At 43.2% G+C, this 23,509-nt stretch overlaps 1 protein-coding gene across 2 annotated transcripts in view; it reads right to left on the reverse strand.

Annotated features, from left to right (window-relative positions):
• Positions 1-23,509, reverse strand: part of ANK2 (ankyrin 2) — a 336,471-nt gene that overhangs the window by 286,605 nt on the left and 26,357 nt on the right. Inside the window, exon 1 of one of the 2 annotated variants that reach the window (XM_072119243.1) lies at positions 1,205-1,316. The exons of the other annotated variant lie outside the window; for it this stretch is intronic. The gene's annotated coding sequence lies outside the window, so the exon portion shown is untranslated. Of the gene's footprint in view, positions 1-1,204; positions 1,317-23,509 lie in introns of those variants that run through there. 2 annotated transcript variants of the gene reach the window in all.

The following is a 23,509-nucleotide window of genomic DNA, read 5'->3' on the forward strand; positions in this document are numbered from 1 at the left end:
AAACCATTTCAATTCAACAATATGCAGAAATCTTTATCGAATGGTGGATTCAGGCAACTAGAATCATGCAGATTTGTAAAAAAAAGTAAAGCAGATTTGGGGGAGGTGGGGTCAGTAACAGAACAAACTGTGCTCTGTATTTTCGAAACATACATTAAAAAAACTATTCAGCACAGAATGCTGGACTGATGGAAAATCACTTTAAGGCACACCTGAATTTTCACTTCTGTAGTGGAGTGAGGTTTTGAATAATTTATTACACCTAAGTGTAAGTGATGAGATGGATTTTCATTGACTTATAGTTTTCTCTCTAATATCTCAGCTACATTGTTTAGTGCATTTGTTAGGGAATGTGCCAAAGGGTTGATATTCTTTGTAAAGAAATGTATCACACTTACTGTAATATAGTGACGTCACATCGGCCACTCCCAAGCAGTAATTATTATATTATAGATAATGACTCGTATATTACAATCTATGGTTTTATCAGTGCATGATCAGCTACATCCTACAACATAATGAATATCCATTTCTACCTTTACTAGCAAAGCAAAGTGTGTCTCTATAGCTGCTTCACAAGCCACCCTCTTGATGGTAGACACGGGTAAGTATTGTGTAGCCAACAGCAGGTGTCACAGGTTGCCGAATACCATTTTCGCCTCTGGCTACCTCAAATTGATCCTTGCTCTTACTCCCCTTCTAAAGTTTACATCCCTGATGTTCTTTGTTTGGGCTTATTTCTGAAAAAGATGGTGCGGTGCTTTGATGCGGTGCTATATTATTGCAGAAGTATGACTGAGGAGTTACATGTTATAAAAACAGAATTATGTCACAACATTATGTCATAAATAACAAATGTATATAGTTTCGTTATGAGACTTTGGCTGTGATGCATGATAAGTATTCTAATGTAAAATGTTTGAGCATCTCATGGTTCTTAGTAAATTGGTCTGATTCCCAGAATGAGAAGGGTGTGGCAGCCCGGAGCCAGACTGTTTGGTACCTCACTCCATTCCCATCAGTTGCAGTAAAAGCATCATTCGCGATCATGTAACAAGCAGTAATAAGAGTAAACAAATAATATCATATAAAACACGATGACTTCCATTAGTGCACTGTCCTCTATGTAGAAAGTTCTGTATCCCAGCCAGGCAGCTATATATAACACACGGCACTCTTTCAGCGCATTCAGATGAACACTTACTGGCCACAGGCAGCTGTGTCTGGCAGTCACATCCACAGATTCCCCGGCGCGATGCTCTGCAGCCCGTACAGATGATCGGACATGTGCTGCTGCTGAGGATGCAGCTCACACACTGGCCGCACCGCCCAACACACTACACCGTGACGTCACCGCACAGCGATCTGACCAATCGGAGCAGGCAGCTGCGCCCTCTACTGACGACTGATGGTGCTGTCCCGGTCCCATCTCTTGGTGTCCAGTTTCCTCAGCAGGAGGTCAGGGATTATCGATCTGCAGAGTGCAATATGCTAGTTGACATGGACTGATGGACTGAAGGGGAGAGGTGGGGGGCACTGGGACTTCCTAATGTCACGATGATTCATGTCGAGGACAAATGTAAGTGCTGATTGTCAAGGGACTGTAAAGCAATAATAATGTCACTATAAATGGGTTTCTACCTAGTGGCTGAACACTATAGAAAACCTACACGTGATGCAGCATTGTTAGCAAAAAACAGGAAAAAAATAAATAAAACTATGTACATTAGACACTTACAGATATATAATTGTTGTAGAATACTTATAGCATTATTACCAGCTGTGCAGATAAGAATAAAATGGGGTAAAGTGGGGTATTTATCCCCCTCCAGAAAGAGTTAATACAATTCAGTCAATGTTACATGCACCTCAAAATGGACACAATCACAGTTACCTCGCAAAAAATAAGCCCGCAGATGGCCTACAGAGCAGGAGCTGAACTATCATTAGACAATCAAGCATCTGCTCTACCAATCTTGGGACACTCAATATGCAATGCTAGCATTAGGTCTCCATAAAAGGCAGTGACCTAGCCTATGGTCCTTTAGTGACCATCATTACCCTGGTGGGGTGAAACAGTAATCATATCAACATAACTAAATGTATACTAGCTTTCACAGGGGTTAACACATATACCCATATTGCAACACATTGCCTGGGGCTATACACTGGTCTCCTCAGGAGAGCAATTACATTAAAATAGTAGAGCAGGAAGCAATAATCTCATTGTTCTGACATTCAGAGAGGAACTATGCATTGGGGGAGCCCCCAGACAAAATTGTAGGCTTTGGAGCACCATCAGGGGCAATGTTCAGATTATTTAGATTCCCCTTCAAAAGATTTACAGTCCACCTGCAAAAATAAGAATATATTCAGTGGCCTCAGAATCAATAGTATTCCATACAGCATGAATTACAGCATATACTTAAGTATAAGCCGTGGTTCCTACTTTTACCACCAAAAACTGGGAAAACCTATTGAGAGTGGGAAATGCATTGGTCACAGCCTCCCAGTATATAGACAGCAAGCCCCAAGTAGTATATAACCAGCCATCCCCCATTAGTATATTACCAGACCCCTGTAATCAACCCCCTTTAGTATATTGCCAGCCAGTCCCATGAAGTATATAGCCAACCCCCTTTAGTATATAGCCAACCAACGCCCTTAAGTATATAGCCTGCCCCCTGTAGTATATAGCCAGCCCCCAGTAGTATATATAACCAGTCCCCTGTAGTATATAGCCAACCCCCTTTAGTATATTGCCAGCCAGTCCCCTGTAGTATATAGCCAACCCCCTTTAGTATATAGCCAGCCAACGCCCTTTAGTATATAGCCAGCCGTCAGTAGTATATAGCCAGCCAGCACCCTGTAGTATATACCTAACCCCCTTTAGTATATAGCAAGCCAGTCCTGTAGTATATAGCCAATCCCTTTTAGTATATAGCCAGCCAATCCCCTTTAGTATATAGCCAGGGAGTCCCCTGTAGAATATTGCCAATCTCCTATAGAATAAAGCCAGCCCCCTTTAGTATATAGCCAGCCCCCTTTAGTATATAGCCAGCCCAGTGTAGTATATAGCGAGCCCAGTGTAGTATATAGCCAGCACAGAGCAGTATATAGTCAGCCCAGTGAAGTATATAGCCAGCCAGACCCCAGTTTGCCCTGCACATAAAAAAATGAACTTACATACCTTCCCGGCTCTCCTGATGCTCGGCGCGACTCCCTGATGCTCCTATGGCTCCCTGCTCCTCTTCTTTCTTCTCTCTAATTAAGCAGAGAGAAGAAAGAAGAGGAACTGTGGGGGGCTGCAGAGAGCATCTGGAGCTACGCCAAGAATGGGGAGCGCTGGAAGGTGAGTATGTAAGTTTATTTTTTTTATTGACTAGTGTATAAACCAAGGTGGTTTTTTTCAGCACATTTTTTGTGTTTAAAAACTCATAAACAAGTATATACGTGTGTGGGGGGATTTAATAAGTCACCAATTGTTCAAGTTTTCCCACCAAAAAAGATGAGAGAGGCCTGCAACTGACATCATAGGTAGACCTCAACTAGGAGTGACAAAATGTGAAAACAAATCCAGAAAATCACATTGTCTGATTTTTTAAGAATTTCTTTGCAAATTATGCTGGAAAGTATTTGGTCACCTATAAACAAGCAAGACTTCTGGCTCTCACAGACCCGTATCCTCTTCTTTAAGAAGCTCCCCTGTCCTCCACTCATTACCTACAGTAATGTTGGAACTTGTTATCAGTAAGCAACATCAAACAGTAACACTCCAAACCCTACTATGGTGAAGACCAAAAAGCTGTTGAAGTACAGCTAGACCTGCAATGGGCAGGCTGCTTGGTTTGAGGAATTCAACTGTGGGAGTAATAATTAGAAAATGTAAGACATGCAAGACCACTGATAATCTCCCAAGATCATGGGTTCCACATAAGATCTAAGCATGTGGGCTAGAGAGCATTTGCATGTTCCTGAAGAGTATTGGGGGAATGTTATATGGTCAGAAGAAACCAAAGTAAAAATGTTTGGTAGAAACCCCAACCCGTCGTGTTTGGAGAAGAGTGAATGCTGAGTTGCATCCAAAGAACGACATACCTTCTGTGAAACATGGGGGTGGCAACATCATGCTCTGCGGCTGTTTCTCTGTAAAGGGACCAGGACTGATCTGTGTACATGAAAGAATGAAGCTCTTTCCATCACACATGGTTGGGTCTTTACCCCATGACAATGATCCCAAGCATACCACCAGGGCAACAAAGGAGTGGCTTTGTTAGAAGCATTTTAAGGTCCTGAAGTGGCCTAGCCAGTCTCCAGAACTGAACATATGGCATTCCCCCAAAAATAGAGACTGAGAGAAATATTGCCAGGGAGAGCAAAAATAATCCCAATTTATTTTTCAAGTATATAAATGATAAGAAACTAAAAACAGAGAGTGTGGGTCCCCTTAGAAATAACATGGGGGTCATGGTGGAAGGAGATGAGGAAAGAGCCAATCTACTGAATGTTGCCTTCTCAACTGTCTTTACCCAGGAAAATCCCCTGGTGGAAGACACAATGAGGAATAATGTAAATTCTCTTTGGAATGTCAACAGTTTAACCCAGGAAGAGGTACGGCGCCGCCTCGCAACCACTAAGATAGATAAATCACCGGGGCCAGATGGCATACACCCCCGGGTTCTGCATGAACTATGTACCGTGATAGGCAGACTGTTATTTTTAGTATTTGTAGATTCACTGAGGACTGGTTATGTTCCACAGGACTGGCACATAGCAAATGTGGTACCAATATACAAAAAAGGATTAAAAAGCGATCCTGGAAACTACAGACCCATGAGTCTAACTTCTGTGGTGGGGACAATATTTGAGGGGTTTGTTAGAGATTCTATCCTGGAGTATCTCACTGTGCACAACCTTATAACCCAGCGTCAGCATGGGTTTATGAGAGATCGGTCTTGTCAGACTAATCTGATTGGTTTCTACAAGGAGGTAAGTTCAAGACTGGATCTGGGAGACGCTGTGGATGTTGTATACCTGGACTTTTCAAAGGCATTTGACACCATGCTGCATAAAAGGTTGGTATATAAAATGAGACTGCTGGGAATAGGGGAGAATCTGTGTATTTGGGTAAGTAATTGGCTTAGTGATAGAAAACAGAGGGTCGTCATTAATGGCACATTCTCAGATTGGGTTGAAGTTACCAGTGGAGTGCCACAGGGGTCAGTATTGGGGCCACTTCTTTTTAATATTTTTATTAATGACCTTGTAGTGGGTTTACAAAGTCAAGTTTCAATATTTGCAGATGATACTAAGCTGTGTAAAGTAATAAATACCGAGGTCGATAGTTTAGCATTACAGAGGGATTTGTGGAAGCTTGAGGAGTGGGCAGAGAAATGGTTGATGAGGTTTAATGTAGATAAATGTAAAGTTATGCACTTGGGCCATGGAAACAAAAAGTATAATTATGTTCTAAACAGTCAATTACTTGGTAAAACTGGAGCTGAAAAGGACTTGGGGGTATTGGTGGATGGTAAACTTAATTTTAATGACCAGAGCCAGGTGGCTGCTGCTAAAGCAAATCAAATTATGGGATGTATCAAGAGAGGAATAGATTCTCATGATAAAGACATAGTTTTGCCCTTAAACAAATCCCTGGTCAGACCACACATGGAATATTGTGTGCAGTTTTGGGCACCAGTGTATAAAAAGGACATAGTATAGCTGGACCGGGTGCAGAGGAGAGCAACCAAGATTATTAGACGAATGGGGGGACTAGAATACAATGACAGATTACAAAATTTGGGATTATTCAGTTTAGAAAAAAGACGACTGAGGGGAGACCTCATTACAATGTACAAATACCTGAACGGACAGTACAAGGATCTCTCCAAAGATCTTTTTATACCTAGGCCTGTGACCAGGACAAGGGGGCATCATCTGCGCCTAGAGGAGAGACGATTCTACCACCAACATAGACAAAGGTTCTTTACTGTACGAGCAGTGAGACTATGGAACGCTCTGCCGCAGGAGGTTGTAATGGCGGACTGCCATTACTGCCCAAGAGAGGCCTGGATACCTTTCTGGAGAGAAAAAGTATCACGGGTTATGGGGATAAAACATTTATTTAATTCTTAAAGGTTGGACTTGATGGACTTGTATCTTTTTCCAGCCTTATATACTATGAAACTATGAAACCCCTTTGAAAACCTTTGAAGGGAATTGAAAGTCTGTGTTGCCAAGCGACAGTCCCAAAACATCACTGCTCTAGAGGAGATCTGCATGGTGGAATGGGCCAACATACCAGCAACAGCCAATATTGTGAAGACTTACACAGAAAGTTTGACCTCTGTATATAATATATAAGTATTGAAATTAATTTTTGTTCTTGACCAAATACTTATTGTTCACCATAATTTGCAAATAAATTCTTTCAAAATCAGACCATGTGATTTTCTGGAGTTGTTTCCACATTTTGCCTCTTGTAGTTGAGGTCTAGTTATGATGTCAATTACAGGCCTCTCTAAGTGGGAGAACTTGCACAAGTGGTGACCAACTAAATATTTGTTCCCCAACTGTATATACAGTTGGTACGGAAAGTATTCGGACCCCTGAAATTTTTCACTCTTTGTTTCATTGCAGCCAATTGCAGCCACTCTTTGTTTGCTCATTAATGTACAATCTGCACCCCATCTTGGCAGGGAAAAAATACAGAAATGTAGTTATTGCTAATTAATTAAACAAAAACAGAAATATCACATGGTCATAAGTTTTCAGACCCTTTGCTGTGACACTCATATTTAACTTACATGCTATCCATTTCCTTATGATTCCTTGACATGATTCTATTTGATTTGACTTGATTAGGAAAGGCACACACCAGCCGCGTACAGTGTGCAAAAAACACAGAAAGGCCTCTTAGATTATGATAAATAAGATTCTCTAATCTGATGAGATGAAGATTGAACTTTTTGGTGTCAAAAATGGAGAAAACCAGGCAATGCACATCACCTATGTAAAAGTGGCCAACCCTGTTAAGGAAATCTGTGCCATGTCAATGAATACAGAGTTAACAAACTTACTATAAGATGCCGTTCTGTGTTGTTCCATTTTGTGATTGACTGCATTACCTGGTACTGACTAGGAGCACTACGGCTATTCATATTTTATATAGTCACTAATGCACCTCACTAATTCAACTGACCACACTTAACCAAAACACAAATGACTAGATGCAAGCATTTTTTGTTGTCAATAGCTCTCATTGTTAGATCCATGCATTAAAATAAATACAGTACAAATTTATGTATCCTAATTCATACTAAAAATTAAAAAAAAAATCTAAACTAAAAATTCGAATTAGTGATTCTGTAAGTTGGGTGAAAGGACCACCTGTTAGTATTCATAAAAGCATAATTGACAAACTATTCTGTCTAGTAAAAATTATAAATATATATATAAAGATGGCTCCCAAGAGAATAATGGTGACACCAAGGACAAACTGAATTCTTCTACAAGGACATATCATGTGAATTCTTTCAACATACTTGAGAGAAAAAGTATCATAACATATATCAATGTCCCTAGGGCCTTCCAGTATGGAAACAGAGATCTATCTATTTAAAGGGGTTTGCCCAACCCCCTAGTGATCTTTACTCAATAAAGATAATTTTCAACCCCCCCTTACTTTACAGTTTTATTGCTCAGTGATGGTCAATGTAAATTTCCAAAATGTGGGAGGGGACTTTCTACGCAGACACTTCTTGATCTTTCTAGTGCTTTCTAGTGCCCCCCCCCCCAAAAAAAGCCCTTATTAGGAACAAAGAGATGCTAAATCGAATGATCTTTTATAGAAAAACGTTTTTATTGTATAACACAAGCAGAACAAAACATATATAATCGAGGCATCTTCCGAGTTGCAATAAATTGCATTATAAAGATAACATGATACTTTTGCCTTAGGATAACGGTGCTAATTATTTAATCAGATAATACACTCCAAAATTTGTGGGGGGGGGTTTCAGCCCTTCTCCAGTACTCAATACTGTTAATCACTGTACAGAGCAACTTACATCTTCTGGCCCTGGGGTTCAAATGTTTTTGAGAGAGCACAGTCATACTTCTAAACTTAAAATGGACGCAGTTGTAACCACCATTCCAGAAGCACAAAATACCCCAGTGCAGCACAAAATACCACTCCAGAAACTACATATACCACATTGTTATTAAAAATAACTTCCCAACAGTGTCATACAAATACTGCAGTGCAGCTAAATACCAAACACCACTCCAAAAATGTTAAATGTCATTCCTAAACCAAACAGGCGATTATTAATAACAGAGATTCCAGACCTGACAATAGTTTATAATCCAGACTCCAGACCAAGCAATGGTTTATCATATAGACCAGACAATGGCTGATAATATAGACCAGACAATGGCTGATAATACAGACCACAGAAAAGGCAATGGCTAATATTACAAACCACAGAAAAGACAACGGGTGATAATGACAATGGCTGATAATACAGACCACAGACCAGACAATGGCTGATAATACTGACCACAGACCACACAATGGCTGATAATACAGACCACAGGCCAAACAATGTTACAAACTAATCTCCTTATGGCTGATAATCAAGACCAGGGAGGGGCTAATAATACACACCATGTTGACCACAGATCTGAAAATGGCTGATAATACACATATACACACAGACAATGGCCGATCATGTAGAACACAGACCAGACAATGGCTAATAAAACTACAAAAAAGACAAAGGCTGTTTATTGACCATAAAAAAGACAAAGGCTGATAATACATACCAAACAATGGCCGCTACTACAGACCACAGACCAGACAATGGTTGATAATACAAACCACAGACCAGACAATGGTTGATAATACTGACCACAGACCACACAATGCCTGATAAAACAGAAGACCACAGACCAAACAATGGCTGATAATACAGACCACAGACCAAACAATGGCTGATAATACAAACAATGGCTGATAATACAGCCCAGATAATTGTTGATAGTCAGACCACAGACCAGACAATGGTCCACATGTATCAACTGTGTGGCAAACTGCACTAAATGCATTTGTGTCCAGGGTGCGGCAGATTATTGAATAATGGTGCACAGTCTTCAACTATCTGGTGCATCCTGCACTGCTCTGGAAGCGTGCACCATCTTTTTTAGGTGCACCTTTAAAACACTGGGGCTCATTTACTAAGGGTTTGTGGACCGCACTATCGTTGGATATTCATTTAGTAGGGGATTTTGGCACACAGGATCGGATTTTGGCGTATCGGCGCCAGCTTTCATGCGACACAAATCGGTGGAGACAGGCCATCTGATTCGGACAAAGCACAGGATTTAACATTTAAATTGTGTCGCAAGCCATGCACTTACATACACCAGGAAGAAGATGGTGAACTACGGCGGACCTAAACGGGAAAAGCAACATGTGCAGGATTTCGTCGGACAAGTCACAGGGACGGGTAAGTAAATGTGCCCCACTGTGTTCAACACTCTTCTTAAATACATGTGCAAGATTTGGGCCAATGTTCAATAATGCAGACCCCCCCAGACCTGACAACTGGTAATACTGCACTTACCACCAAAAAAATTTGGATAATGCAGTACCAGAAGGTGTGTGCTCCCAATGCTGAAAATGGTACTGGAGAAATTGTGTAGCACTTCATATGAACTTATTGCTCAGAAAAAGGTCTGACCCTGATAGCAGAATTGTCTTACACTAATTTAGGCCCCATGCACACGACTTGTGGCCCCAATTTGCGGCCAGATGAAGGCCCCAATAAAGATCTACACTCACCGGCCACTTTATTAGGTACACCATGCTAGTAACGGGTTGGACCCCCTTTTGCCTTCAGAACTGCCTCAATTCTTCGTGGCATAAATTCAACAAGGTGCTGGAAGCATTCCTTAGAGATTTTGGTCCATATTGACATGATGGCCTCACAGAGTTGCCGCAGATTTGTCGGCTGCACATCCATGATGCAAATCTCCCGTTCCACCACATCCCAAAGATGCTCTATTGGAGTGAGATCTCGTGACTGTGGAGGCCATTTGAGTACAGTGAACTCATTGTCATGTTCAAGAAACCAGTCTGAGATGATACCAGCTTTATGGCATGGCGCATTATCCTGCTGAAAGTAGCCATCAGATGTTGGGTACATTGTGGTCATAAAGGGATGGACATGGTCAGCAACAATACTCAGGTAGACTGTGGCGTTGCAACGATGCTCAATTGGTACCAAGGGGCCCAAAGAGTGCCAAGAAAATATTCCCCACACCATGACACCACCACCACCAGCCTGAACCATTGATACAAGGCAGGATGGATCCATGCTTTCATGTTGTTGATGCCAAATTCTGACCCTACCATCCAAATGTCGCAGCAGAAATGGAGACTCATCAGACCAATCTTCTACTGTCCAATTTCGATGAGCTTGTGCAAATTGTTGCCTCAGTTTCCTGTTCTTAGCTGAAAGGAGTGGCACCCGGTGTGGTCTTCTGCTGCTGTAGCCCATCTGCCTCAAAGTTCGACGTACTGTGCGTTCAGAGATGCTCTTCTGCCTACCTTGGTTGTAACGGGTGAGTCACTGTTGCCTTTCTATCAGCTCGAACCAGTCTGCCCATTCTCCTCTGACCTCTGGCATCAACACGGCATTTCTGCCCACAGAACTGCCGCTCACTGGATGTTTTTTCTTTTTCGGACCATTCTCTGTAAACCCTAGAGATGGTTGTGCGTGAAAATCCCAGTAGATCAGCAGTTTCTGAAATACTCAGACCAGCCCTTCTGGCACCAACAACCATGCCACGTTCAAAGGCACTCAAATCACCTTTCTTCCCCATACTGATGCTCGGTTTGAACTGCAGGAGATTGTCTTGACCATGTCTACATGCCTAAATGCACTGAGTTGCTGCCATGTGATTGGCTGATTAGAAATTAAGTGTTAACGAGCAGTTGGACAGGTGTACCTAATAAAGTGGCCGGTGAGTGTATGTCACCTGGTCACGATGCTGTGCAAAATATATGACATCGTATATTTTGCCGTATCACAGTGCTGGACGCTCGGCATTCTCTCTCCTGTGCCTGGATGCATGCTCGCCTGCGTTACAGCCTGTAAGTGTTGTTTTAAAGTATATACATTGTTTTTAATGCTGGCTTGAGATTGTGTGGGGAATAAAAAAGCGAAATGGAATTTTTTTTGGGATAGAGATATTCATGGTTTATTCTGAGTTTGAGTCATTAATGTCAGATTGATGAGGTCTAATATCCAAGCTCGCCTTGATCAGCTGTTTGAATGCTGCAATGATATGATTTCATTGATCACAAAGTACATTTGTCAGAACCGTTCAGTGTGAATTGTGTCTCAGGGGTTTTGACACGCCCGATTGCGGTGGTGCAGCAAGTTCTGACAGTAATGTGCAATGTGAATTATGCCTTTGGAGTCTGGACACACCCGATGACTTTGGTCCAGCAGTTAATGAGTTACCTGGTCTTTGCTGGACTGATGCAGGTGATTTCAGCTCCAATCAGCACTAGTCCTATCAGCTTCTTGTCTGTCTCTCCAGCTTTACTTATAAGGCAGCTAGTGGCTCAATTGCGTGCTGGCTATTGTCTTGTTCTTACCTGGATATCCCAGCTCCCCATATTTCCCTGTGACCTCTTTGTACCTTCTGTTATCGTTGCCGAACCTCTGCCTGACTTTTGACTACCGTTTTTTGCCCACTGAATTTGTACTGCGATTCTTCTGGTTTTGATTCTGGCTTGTCGACCACCCCTTATTGTGTTGTCTGTCTTGTCCTGTTACGTGTGTCACTTACATAGTATAGGGACCGCCACCGTGGTTGTCCGCAGTTGCTAGAGCTGTCTTGAGGCAAGTAGGTAGGGACAGTGGGGGGGGTTCAGCCTTAGGGCTCACTGTCTGGTTGTCTTGCCCCCCTATACTGACAGAATAGCCAGCCCAATATACTGTCGCTGTCATGGACAGCAGAACTGCGTTGACAAATATTGTGGAACAGATGCAGCAAATCAACACCATGGTGCAGGAACTAGCTGTTCGGCTTCATGAGCAGGAGACGGCCCCACGTCAGTTTACTATGGCTTCCCCAGCACCACCTGAGCCACCTGTACAACTCCCAGATAAGTTCAGTGGGGATAGAAAGAGATTCTGTGCATTTCGGGAGGGGTGTAAATTGTTTTTTAGATTGCGCCCCCGCTCTTCTGGGGATGAGGTCCAGAAGGTGGGCATAGTTATGTCTCTACTCCAGGGGTCACCACAGGAATGGGCTTTCTCGTTACCTCCTAGTTCTCCTGAGTTGCAGACGGTGGATGGGTTTTTTCAGGCCCTAGGGCTACTGTATGATGACCCGGATAGTGCAGCTAATGCTGAACGTCACTTGACAGGTCTGAGGCAGGGTAGACGTCCTGTGGAGGAATATTGCTCGGAGTTTAGGCAGTGGAGTGGTCCCTCCACTTGGAATGACTCGGCACTCCGATTTCAGTTTCGTGTCGGACTGAATGATCGGTTGAAGGATCTGTTGGTAGCTTATCCCACTCCTAGTTCCCTTGAGGATAGCATGACATTAGCTATCCGAGTTGACAGACGCTTGAGAGACAGGCTAAAGGAGAGAGGTACATCAGACGCTTTTAGACCTTCACCTATTCGTGTTACCAACCCTAGTCCTTCCCCTTCTGCTATACCCCCATCAGAGGAACCTATGCAAGTGGATTCTACTGATGCCAAGACCAGACATGCATATCGTGTGTTGAACAACTTATGTTTCTACTGTGGGAAAGCAGGACATCGAGTCCGGCAATGTCCATCCCTTCCTGGACCACCGCCGGAAAACTTCTACGCCTGAGTGACTATCGAGGGGGTCACTCAGGCGAACAGGTAACCTTCACCAATAAGAATAAGTTATTATTGCCTATTTCATTGTCTTTGGGAGGGAGAAACATCTCTGGTTATGCTCAGATTGACTCGGGGTCTTCTGCTAATTTTGTTAACCCTATGTTCTTTTCCGGTCTAGAGGTGTGTCCCCTTCTGCTCCAATCTCCTGTTAATGTCACAGGAGCAGACTCAGCCCCCTTTGCTCAGGGGGATATACGTTACATCACTCCCTGCCTTGAGGTTAAGGTGGGGGCAGTTCATGTGGAACGTATGAAGTTTTTGTGTCTGCATAACCTGTCGTCTGATGTGATCTTAGGTTTGCCTTGGTTGGAGAAGCACAATCCTGTTTTTGATTGGGCAAACCGGGAACTGGTAAAATGGGGTACTGAATGTGACTCCCATTGTGAGGTGGTTTCTTTTGCTGAGTGCTCTTCCATGGAAGAGGGTATTCCGAGTTTTTTGTCCGATTATGCGGATGTATTTGATGAAAAAGCTGTGGACGGATTGCCGCCACACAGACCATACGACTGTACCATTGAATTAATTCCCGGAGCCAAGTTTCCTCGAGGTCGTATTTTTAACTTGTCTTGTCCAGAAAGGGAGGCTATGCGGGAGTACATTAAGGAAAGTCTCCAGAAGGGTCACATTCGCCCATCTTCCTCCCCATTGGGAGCAGGGTTCTTTTTTGTGGGAAAGAAGGATGGGGGATTACGACCCTGTATAGATTATCGACAACTTAACAGAATCACTGTTAAGAATCAACACCCTCTACCCCTGATTCCTGACTTATTTAACCAAATTGTGGGGGCCAAATGGTTTTCCAAGATAGACTTGCGAGGGGCTTACAATTTGATTAGAATCAGAGAGGGTGATGAATGGAAGACCGCTTTCAATACACCAGAGGGTCATTTTGAATATCTAGTGATGCCTTTCGGTTTATGCAATGCCCCGGCGGTCTTTCAACATTTTGTGAATGATATATTTCGTCAGCATCTAGGTCGTTTTCTTGTGGTCTACTTAGATGACATTTTGATTTTTTCTCCCGACTGGGCTTCACACATAAAACATGTTCGGGTAGTGATGGAACTGCTTAGACAAAACAGTCTGTTTGCTAAGTTGTCTAAATGTCAGTTTGGTATCCAGGAGGTCTCTTTTTTGGGTTACTACGTCACCCCTAATTCCTTCCGTATGGATCCCCTTAAGGTGGTGGCCATCGAAAAGTGGGAACGTCCCAATAATTTGAAGGCCTTACAAAGATTTCTGGGGTTCGCTAATTATTATAGGAAATTTATTAAGGGGTTTTCTGTTATAGCCAAACCACTTACTGATCTCACCAGGAAGGGGGCAGATCTTGTCAACTGGTCTCATGAGGCTATCCGAGCATTTGACAAGCTCCGTAAGTGTTTTTCAGAGGCCCCAGTACTGACTCAACCTAATTTTGAACGTCCATTTATTGTGGAGGTGGACGCATCAGAGGTAGGGGTAGGAGCGGTGTTGTCCCAAGGATCGGACACTCTCACTAACCTGCGACCTATTGCGTTCTTCTCAAAGAAGTTCTCTCAAGCTGAATGTAACTATGATATCGGTAATAGGGAACTATTGGCCATCAAGTTGGCATTTGATGAATGGAGGCATTTCCTTGAAGGTGCCAAACATAAGGTGGTGGTACTCACTGATCATAAGAATCTGGTTTACCTAGACAATGCTAAACGTCTCTCACCACGTCAAGCCCGATGGGCTTTGTTTTTTACCAGATTCGATTTTGAAGTCACTTACCGACCTGGTTCCCGTAATATCAAGGCTGACGCCTTGTCTCGTAGCTTTGATTTAGAAAGTTCCCCCAGAACTCAATCTGATACTGTTTTAAGACCCGGGGTAGTAGTGTCTATTTTGCAACCTGACTTGGTGACCCTGATTGCAGAATCTCAGGGTCAAGCACCTCATAACACTCCAGACTCTTTGTTGTATGTTCCGCCTAACCTTCGACTCCGAGTTCTTGAAGAGATTCATAGTTCTGTTTTGTCTGGTCATCCAGGTGTGGCAGGTACTAAGTATCTGCTCTCACGCCATTACTGGTGGCCATCTTGGGCTCAAGATGTCAAGGCTTTTGTCGAAGCTTGTGAGGTTTGTGCTAGGTCCAAGGTCCCTCGTAGGCCACCCGAGGGTCTGTTACATCCTCTACCGGTCCCTACGAGACCTTGGACGCATCTTTCTATGGATTTTATTACCGACTTGCCACTATCTAAGGGTAAGACAGTCATTTGGGTAGTGGTGGATAGATTTTCTAAGATGTGTCATCTCATTCCACTACGTAAACTGCCTAACGCTCGCACACTCGCCACACTTTTTATTAATCATATTCTACGTCTTCATGGGGTGCCTGAGAATGTTGTTTCCGACAGGGGTGTCCAGTTTGTGGCTAGGTTTTGGAGAGAGTTCTGTGGCAAATTAGGTATCTCTCTGTCCTTCTCGTCTGCATTCCATCCTCAGACTAATGGACAGACAGAGAGGACCAATCAATCGTTAGAGCAATTTCTAAGATGTTTTGTGGCTGATACTCAGACTAAGTGGAAAGACTTCATTTCTCTAGCAGAGTTTGCTATAAACAATCATGAACAACGTGCTATTAAGATGTCACCATTCTTCTGTAATTATGGTTTTAATCCCAGGTACTCGTCTGTTCATTCTGCAGAATCTATTAATCCCTCAGCCGAGGCCATTTTCTCTAAACTGTGCACAGTTTGGGCCCAAGCTCATCAGAACTTGGTAAAAGCCCAAGAGTCTTATCAAAGACATGCTAATAAAAGACGTATATCTGGCCAGCAATATGTACTAGGTGAGAAGGTCTGGCTTTCAGCTAAAAATCTGAAACTTAGGGTGCAGTCAGGGAAACTGGCACCCAAATATATTGGACCTTATACCATTGTGGAAATCATTAATCCGGTAACCTTTAGGTTGAAACTACCCAATGCTCTTCGTATCCATCCTGTGTTTCATAAGTCTCTTCTTAAAAGATATGTGCCACCGGTGTTGCCTTCACCTCCTCCGGCTCCACTCATCGTCCAGGGGGAATTGGAGTATGAGGTGGAGAAAATTTTGAATTCCCGCTGGGTACAGGACTCCTTACAGTATCTGGTCCACTGGAAGGGTTTCGGACCGGAGGAGCGCACGTGGGTCTCTGCTAAGGACATGCATGCGCCCCGTCTGGTCCGGCGGTACCATTTACATAATCCTTCTAAGCCTGGTCCAATGATTAAGGGTCCTGAGGCCCCTCATAAGAGGGGGGGTACTGTCAGAACCGTTCAGTGTGAATTGTGTCTCAGGGGTTTTGACACGCCCGATTGCGGTGGTGCAGCAAGTTCTGACAGTAATGTGCAATGTGAATTATGCCTTTGGAGTCTGGACACACCCGATGACTTTGGTCCAGCAGTTAATGAGTTACCTGGTCTTTGCTGGACTGATGCAGGTGATTTCAGCTCCAATCAGCACTAGTCCTATCAGCTTCTTGTCTGTCTCTCCAGCTTTACTTATAAGGCAGCTAGTGGCTCAATTGCGTGCTGGCTATTGTCTTGTTCTTACCTGGATATCCCAGCTCCCCATATTTCCCTGTGACCTCTTTGTACCTTCTGTTATCGTTGCCGAACCTCTGCCTGACTTTTGACTACCGTTTTTTGCCCACTGAATTTGTACTGCGATTCTTCTGGTTTTGATTCTGGCTTGTCGACCACCCCTTATTGTGTTGTCTGTCTTGTCCTGTTACGTGTGTCACTTACATAGTATAGGGACCGCCACCGTGGTTGTCCGCAGTTGCTAGAGCTGTCTTGAGGCAAGTAGGTAGGGACAGTGGGGGGGGTTCAGCCTTAGGGCTCACTGTCTGGTTGTCTTGCCCCCCTATACTGACAACATTGCTCTGGATTTCATTGTGGCTGTTCTTGCTATTGCAGCTAAGCTTGTTTCATTTGAATGGAAACATGGGCATACCTCCATGAAAATGTAGCCTTATGTTGACTGAAATGCCATTTCACAAATTTGCTACTATAAATGGATGCCTGGACAGAAAAGCATAGACTACTATGCTTTTGTTTTGAGTAACATATATAAAAAAGAAAAGTGACAAACAAATGTAGATGCATTGGATGAAAGAGATAACATCTAGATGTAGCAAATAGCCAACCAGTATAATATTAATAATTTATTTATATAGCGCCATCAAATTCTGTAGCGCTCTACAAATCATATAGGACATGTACAAATATAATATTACATTACAGAGTACAAACAGTCATATGGAACAATAGGAGTGAGGGCCCTGCTCACAAGAGCTTACAGTCTATGAGGATGAAGGGGGTGACACAAGAGGTAAAGAGCTTGTATAATAGTCCAGCCATTCTTTATAAGGGAACAGTATAAAATAATTTAATAAATAATAATTCTGCTGCATGAACCAGCCATCAGCCGCAATCTTATATACAAAGTCCAAGGTGAAAGTTAGCGAGTATGATAGGCTTTCTTAAAGAGATGGGTTTTAAAAGCACGTTCGAAACTTTGGAGGTTGGGTATTAGTCTAAAAGTCTACGGAAGGGCATTCCAGAGAATTGGTGCAGCTCGGGAGAAGTCCTGGAGACGTGCATGAGAGGTCCAAATTAAGGTAGATATTAATCTAAATGAGGGAAGAGAGGTAAGGAGGTGCAACATTATGCAGAGCTTTGTGGATGAGGGTTACTATTTTAAACTAAATTTGGAAGGAGAGAGGCATCCAGTGCAATGATTGGTACACACTGGAGGCATCTGTGTAGCATTTGGTCTGAAAGACAAGCCTGGCTGCTGCATTAAGAATAGATTGTAGAGGAGAAAGTTTAGTGAGTGGAAGACCAATTAGTATTGAGTTACCATAGTCTAGTCAAGAGTGAATAAGCTCAACGATCAGCATTTTAGAAGTTTCAATTATCAGAAATGGGCGGATTCTGAAGATGTTTCTGAGATGCATGCGGCAAGAGAGAACATCATCATAGTGAGGTCATCATAGTGTGCACCTGCCGGCAGCTCGCATGGACGCGACTGCCGGCTAGTGAAGAAGGCAGAGAGAAGCCGCCGCCGAGAATCCGGGAGCCGCCGCCGAGGATCGGGAGCCATGCCGAGTATTAAAAAGTGCGTTTTTTTTAATTAGCTTGGCATACTTGGGGCACGCTGTATACCACTTGGGGCAAGGCAGGCTGTATACCGCTTGGGGCAGGGCAGGATGTATACCGCTTGGGGCAGGCTGTATACCACTTGGGGCAGACTGTATACCACTTGGGGCAGGGCAGGCTGTATACCACTTGGGGCAGGCTGTATACCACTTGGGGCAGGGCAAGCTGTATACCACTTGGGGCAGGGCAGGCTGTATACCACTTGGGGCAGGGCAGGCTGTATACCACTCTGGGGCAGGGCAGGCTGTATACCACTTGGGGCAGGCAGGCTGTATAATACTTGCAGCAGGGCAGGCTGTATACTACTTGCAGCAGGGCAGGCTGTATACTACTTGGGGCAGGGCAGGCTGTATACTACTTGAGGCAGGGCAGGCTGTATACCACTTGGGGCAGGCTGTATACCACTTGGGGCAGGCTGTATACCACTTGGTGCAGGCTGTATACCACTTGGGGCAGGGCAGGCTGTATACCACTTGGGGCGGGGCAGGCTGTATACTACTTGGGGCAGGGCAGGCTGTATACTACTTGGGGCAGGGCAGGCTGTATAATACTTGGGGCAGGGCAGGCTGTATACTACTTGAGGCAGGGCAGGCTGTATACTACTTGGGACAGGGCAGGCTGTATACTACACCCTCGGCTTATACCTGAGTCAATAGGTTTTTCCAGTTTTTGGTGGTAAAATTAGGGGTCCCGGCTTATACTCGGGTCGGCTTATACTCAAGTATATACAGTAATTAGCAGGTCGGAGCATAGGGGCATGATGTTCAGCACTCTGGGCTGCTAATTATGCACGACCCCTTCGTGACTTCCCTGACTAACGTGGTAGAGGGATACATCTTTCACGCAGGAGGCGTTAATTCATGCCTCTCGCGTTACATCACCTGCCTCTCCCAGCATGAGAGAAAAAAATAGAAATGTAATTGACACTCATATTTAATTCATTTGCTGTCCATTTCCTTCTTGAGATTGTTCTACTCCTTCATTGGAGTCCAGCTGTGTATAATTAAACTGGCTGATTATGACTAGACCCATACATTCCCATTCTGTAGTGCTAAAAACACTACAGAAGGCACTAATGTATAAATGTACAAATACTTTATTAAATGCTATACATACAAAATTGTCAAATTCCCACAACGGGGTAAAAAGAGACGGCAGTTAAAACAGGACCAGCAAACAGAAAGAAAGCAGTACACACTAAATCAGGTGTAAAGTATAATATGCGGCGGTTATCCCTAACACACCCACAATAATAAATACAAGAAAGGGAGATTACACCCATGCGGAGACCCCTGAACAAATGAGCGTTGTGCACACGCTCAGGCTCTGTATGTCTGACTGGTTATTCCCTCCCTTCTTCCCTAATCACATTTTCTGGTACATAGAGGTCACCCACATTTGTTCAGGGGTCTCCGTGCCTGTAACCTGTACCCTACTATGGGTTTTGCTGCTGCAGAATTTATGCCAGCATGGGTGTAATCTCCCTCTCTTGTATTTATCCTTGTGGGTGTGTTAGGGATAACCGCTGTATATTATTCTTTACACCTAATTTAGTGTGTACTGCTTTCTTTCTGTTTGCTGGTCCTGTTTTAACTGCCGTCTCTTTTTACCCCGTTGTGGGAATTTGATAATTTTGTATGTATAGCATTTAATAAAGTATTTGTACATTTATACATTAGTGCCTTCTGTAGTGTTTTTAGCACTTAGTCAGTGGTTTTGCATATTTGGTGGTAACTGGCAGTGGCCCTTTTGCCAGTTTTTCACCCCAACATATCCTTTTTTGGTGTGCATATAACTTGCATTGGCTGCATTTAGGAGAAATGTAACTTTATTAAATATACAAATTAGCCAAACATTCTCTGCAGAGCACCCTACTTGGTCCGGTAAATAGTGTATAGAGAGTCGGTGACATCACCAATTCTCTCTGCAAAACTTGTGCATGTGTGAGAACAACATTGCCAGCAATGTGCGAGATTTGCAAGGAGACAGAGCTGGTGACGGAGTTGGTACACTATGTTGGCGGACCAAGTATGGCCAGGGGGCATGAATTATATAGCCGCGAAAGCAGGTTTTGCTCATTTTCATATTTTAATAAATTGAATTTCTCCTAAATCCCATTGCAAGTTATTATAAAAGAAGATGAGTGCACCTGGGGACGGGACAGGGAGGTGAGTTGTAATCATCTATTATTAGCTGATAGATGATGGTAGATGTCCTTTAAGTATAGAGAGCAATAAGTACAACACGGGCATGCATTTCCATGGAAATACATATACTCTAGTTTTATCTAGATTTATCAATCTGTCTGCACCAGAATTCTAAAGCAATTTCCTGAAATACCATGCGCCATAATTCTAGGGGGTTTTAGACCATTTTTAGGGAGCTGTCCGATTTGTTAAAAAAATGGGTGTTGCCTTTTTTTAAAGGGGTGTGGCCTAGTTCAGGTGCTAGAGAGTTTAGTTGTAAACTAAACCAACTATTAACTGGCCTAAAGTACGACTCCACAGTTCTAAACTACTCCAGATAAATCATTCAGTATCATTTATCTGTGGAGTCTAACTCTGCATTGGTCTATTCACATACACTTACATAAATCTCTCCCATTGTGTGTATCTTGATTTTGCCTTGTAAAAATCACCCCTTTTCCATAGAAATCATATATAAATAAATAAAACAAAATCATAAATGCATTAGTTGACCTTGGATCCCAAAATGCCTGATCTGGTAAAATATAAAAACATTCCATATGGGAAATCCATTTGATGAAAAAAAAATAGAACACAAATAGGAGATAGTTGTCACAATTGCTTTATTTACCCAATTCAATTTTTTTTTCTTTTTCTTCTGGGCATGAGATGAAAACCAGGGGGGCAATGGGGGAAAAAAGGAGAAAGCGATGCATGTATGATACTGCCTTGTGTGTGGTTGTATTCATATGGCTTACTGGTAACACGGATGGCACCGGAATGACACCTGTGAAGGGGTTGAGTCTAGTATGTGGAATCTATATTTTGGTGATAAAAGCTGCTATTATAGAAACTGTATTAAGGGAGAACACAATTTTTCCGAGGTGTTTCTATACATGCATAGAATTTTTGACAACAGATTTCTCTCTTTTTTTTGGTGGAGTATTCCCATTACCAAACAATATTCCAACAACAGAACTACAATTCACAATTCACTCCAATGTGTGGATATAAAAATTACACGTTTTTGAAATAAATTCAGTAAAAGAGAAAGGCACACTGCACACACATGAGACATAGTAATGGGAAGCAGCAATATGAAACAACAGGGGAGGAGAACAAAACAAGATTAAATGCAAGGGCTGGGGGCAGCAAATGCTACTAGGTTGTACACATGGTTACTGAAGCCTCAGTTCAGAGAGGACTGACAACACATATTCACATCACTGTCTCCAGCATGATATCATAACAGTGCCTGGATTTGTTTCATTTCTTCTGAGCTCCTTCTAATGCAATAGCCAGCTTCCTCTGACTGTAAAATACCTAGCATTTTTGGGTTATATGCAGATGTAAAGGGTTTTCCCATGAAATTTGGAATATTGCTAGAATTTGCCAACTCTATGGTGGAGTGTGTGTATAGGTTTTCATTCAGTCATTATGTAATTTGCAACTCTATGGTGGAGTCACTGTGGACATGCAGAGAAAAAGGAACAGAGAGAAACAGCGCTACCTAGTGCGAGATTATCCTTGGTTAGTTCGGGGGTGCTCTTGAGGAAGAGGTGCTCTTGGGTGAGATTGGGTACTCACCTTTGCTGGTTGTGCTACAGACAGGCACAACGCTGGGTCAGGCATATGTGGTAAGTAACCGCTGCCGCGTCCTCACCCTCGCCCCAAGGTTGGGTAAAAATGGGACATCAGAAAGGCGCTGGTCATCAGGGGTAGGAGGTTTCCTTTTATTCAGAGATATTTAGGATCACTTCTCCAGCACAACAAGCCTAGACCTGAGGAAGCACTCGTTGGAGTGCTAAACGCGTTGTCCTAAATATCTATGGTGGAGTGTGTGTATAGGTTTTCATTCAGTCATTATGTAATGGTCATGGTACAGTGGTAATATTTGGTCTGAACTAAATTATGAATCTAAAGATGCCATTGTTTTTAATATCTTCAGTACTTGGGCTGATATATTTAAAGGGAACCTACCACCCCGATTCTACCTATAACGGTAGAACTGGTGGTAAGTGGATGAATGGGACATGAGGATAGCCCTTTTTTGGGCTAATCCTCACGTCCTGGCTATCTTTTAGAAAAGTTTAATGAAGGCATATGTAAATTTTTTTATGCGGCTCCTGGGGCGTGGAGTAGCCAGACATGAGGCTACTAGTCGCGGCTACTCCACGCCCCAGTAGCCACGTTACTCCGCCTATCATTAAATCTTCGGCGCACAGCTCCTCGTAGCTGCGCGCCCTCGTCCATGTCCCCCTGCATCTGCGGCCTTCTGCGCATGTGCAGTAGCTCCGGCCTCGGAGCCGGGGCCGCACAGCCGAAGGCCTGCGTTCTGCGCATGTGCAGAGCGTCGGGACTAGGAGAAGGGCGCGCAGCTACGAGGAGCTGCGCGCCAAAGATTAATTGGCAGGCAGAGTAATGTGACTACTGGGGCGTGGAGTAGCCGCGACTAGTAGCCTCATGTCCGGCATTTTACAAAAAAAAAGTAGGTTTTGATTGTAGTTTGGGCACTCAGTGTCTAAAAGGTCCGCTATCACTGATATATTTCAGTTTAAGTATGTATATTTTAGATTTATTGTAGTGGGAGGGGACGCAGCGTTGGCTGCCAAGCCAGGGGGGCCCATCCTAAATGAGGTGCTCCATACTGCTGGGACCTTTAATCTGGCCCCGCATGTAAAATAGTCCTGTGATGCCTTCATACTAAGGTTCATTACAGATTCCTTGGGCTGTTAGAGATTGTTCCTCTTTGGTGGATATAGACCCTGGATCCATAGATAAGACATGTTGAGTGCTTCAGTATAAAAGGATAATGGTCTTTAATATCTGATAAATGTACACATGTATGCTATCTTATTGCTTGAAGGCTCATCATTATTTGATGTAAGAGATGTCTGTTCTGGTCTATGAGAGAGGTCTCCATCATTACTAACCCTTCTTCACTGTGCCTTATTTCTTATAACTAATAAGCAAATCCCATTGTATTTTTGGACAGTCTATCAATGCACCAGGGAGAACAGGATGAACAGTGCTATAGGCCATGTCTAGATTTAAGAGATCAAATAAAAACATTGACAAAACTTTTATAAGGGTAATTTAGCTCTTTAACTCTTAACTTGTGCTTCTAGGCAAAGAAGGGTGTGGATTTAATATACATGCACCAAAGAAAAATTCTACAGAAGAGAATGTTCAGCAAAATTGG

This window comes from Engystomops pustulosus, chromosome 1 (genome assembly GCF_040894005.1).
Source record: "Engystomops pustulosus chromosome 1, aEngPut4.maternal, whole genome shotgun sequence".
NCBI classification, from domain to species: Eukaryota; Metazoa; Chordata; class Amphibia; order Anura; family Leptodactylidae; genus Engystomops; species Engystomops pustulosus.